We start from the raw sequence: 2,207 nt of genomic DNA on the forward strand, positions 1-2,207 counted from the left end.
CCTCCCCCCCCCCCCCCCCCCAGTGAAATAAGGGAGGGACAAAAGAAGAAATTCGTAGGTTGAATAAAAAAAATTAGTAATAGTAACAAAAACAACAGTAACAATAGTTAGTCCAAAATGGGTAAAATGCAGCAGTGGCTCACCAAGCGATGACTGGTATGGACCCCGTCCCCAGCAGCGATCCTGACTGCACCAGAAAAATACCACCATGCCAACCTGTAAAACCGAAACAGGGCACGATAGAGCACGCATCAACCTATATACTGATCATGACGTCACATGATATGGAATGCTCCAATGATCCATCTGGACCCAGCCCTCTAGCTGTGCTCCCTCTGAGCCCAAGGAAAAAGTCACCAAAACAGGATAAAAGAACTTATCGACACCAATTTCATGTAGATAAGCAGACACTCCTGTATTAACGGTCCAGTGTGTAGGAGAGTCATCTCACCAACAACTCACACCTGAGTCGTGTAACATGCTGCTTATATTGGATACAGCAATACATATTAATCAAGTTCTCATACATGAACATGATAATCCTCGTAACTCATTTTCATATTTCCACCTCTTCCCGGTCATGCGCACTTGAGTCCTGAAATGAGTCGCGGGGCTGCTTTTGTGACCACCGCAGACTACTGACTCAAAAGAAAGACCCCCGCAATGTCCTTGACTCAAGGACTTTGGCTCACATTGCAATTTTAACATGCCTCGATGCCCTTTCACAATACAGCTTTTAAAACATCTGGTCTACAGGGCAATAAATCATGCTTATCAAACAGTCTAACAATGGTACCTCGTCTAGCAGCGTAACTGGTTGTATGGTTACCTTAAACTACATACAACATCTCTATGACTACTTAAAACATTACACCACTATCTTTTATAAAAACCAGTATTTCTGTGAGATTCTATTTAATAGATTAGTCCTAATCATTCCTTATCAAAATCACCAAAAATCATCAACTCAAATTAATAACAAATCAGTGTGGCAGGTGCATCCGCCCAGTGAAAACAGAGCTTCCTGGTTGTTGAAACGTGGCAGCTTTTGGCTGTCTTTGTTTTCAGGGTCTCGCGGTAGTTGAGACCTTTGACCAATGGGAGCCGCTATTGACTACAGGTCAGATTCGGTCTGGGTATAAACGGAGTCCCTTGGGGGAGCCATTTTGAGCTCGTCCCCTGGAGCTGTATGCTGCGGTCAGGACTCTCCCCTTGGGTCAGGACGCTGCCCAAGGAAACTCCTCGAGGTACTTTGGGTCGGGACGCTGCCCTGAGCAGGTCCTCGAGGTTGAGAGCCCTCACTTTCTAGGTGAGTGATAGAGCGTTTTGGGTTGTCGTTAAACCCTAGGTAGTGAAGTTTTGTTTTCGTTTGGGGTTGTCGTTAAACCCCTAGGCTGTGAAGCTTTGTTTTTCGTTTTGGGTTCTCGTTAAACCCACGAAGTGAAGTTTTCGTTTGGGGTTGTCGTTAAACCCCTGGGGTGTGAGGCTTTGTTTTACATTTTGGGTTCCCGTTAAACCCCAGGAAGTGAAGTTTTCGTTTGGGGTTGTCGTTAAACCCCCGGGGAGTGGGGCTTTGTAAAGTATTTCAGGTTATTGTTAAACCCCAGAAAGTTATTCTGTTCTCCTCTTGTGGGCATCCGGATCTGTAATCTACGGAGAGCTGACTGGTGGTTTTATGAAAAAAATAAATCTATTTATTTTTTTTAAATTGGTGGTGGGTTGCTTATTTGGAAGCCTCCGTAACAATCAGTAACAATCAGTAACACTATCCTGGCTGAAACCAGGACACAGGTGTTGATCAAGGAACATGAGCAATGAATCAGTCCCACTGTGTTAGTATTAAATACTAGGAAGAGAGGATGACCCAAGCAAAGTGCACTAGTTCTAGTGTTCTAGTGGAACAAAATCCTTCAGTGAAGATGAGGTGAGAAATTCTGAGAAGACCTATCAAACTAGAAAAATTGGTCAACACAAGGGCAGATTAGATTCATTTTAGACAAGTGTAAGGTAATGAACACTGGAAGGAACAATTTAAGCTACCGATACATACTGATGGATTCAGAATTAGCTGCTATTTCTTAGGAAAAGAGTTCTAGGCATCATTACAGATCATTCAGTGAAGATATCTGCTCCACGTGCAGAAGCAGCAAATAAGATGTTTGGCTGCATGGGAAAGGAGACAGTGAATAGCACGGACAAAATTATAT

The 2,207-nt window shown here is 43.5% G+C and overlaps 1 long non-coding RNA gene across 1 annotated transcript; it reads left to right on the top strand.

The window, feature by feature from the left end:
• Positions 1-996: 996 nt before the first annotated feature.
• LOC141943790 (uncharacterized) lies at positions 997-1,708 on the top strand. The gene is made up of 2 exons (XR_012629050.1): positions 997-1,348; positions 1,394-1,708. It is a non-coding gene; the product is annotated as an uncharacterized LOC141943790 (long non-coding RNA).
• The last annotated feature ends 499 nt before the right edge of the window (positions 1,709-2,207 follow it).

Source organism: Strix uralensis, chromosome 5 (genome assembly GCF_047716275.1).
Source record: "Strix uralensis isolate ZFMK-TIS-50842 chromosome 5, bStrUra1, whole genome shotgun sequence".
Taxonomy (NCBI): domain Eukaryota; kingdom Metazoa; phylum Chordata; class Aves; order Strigiformes; family Strigidae; genus Strix; species Strix uralensis.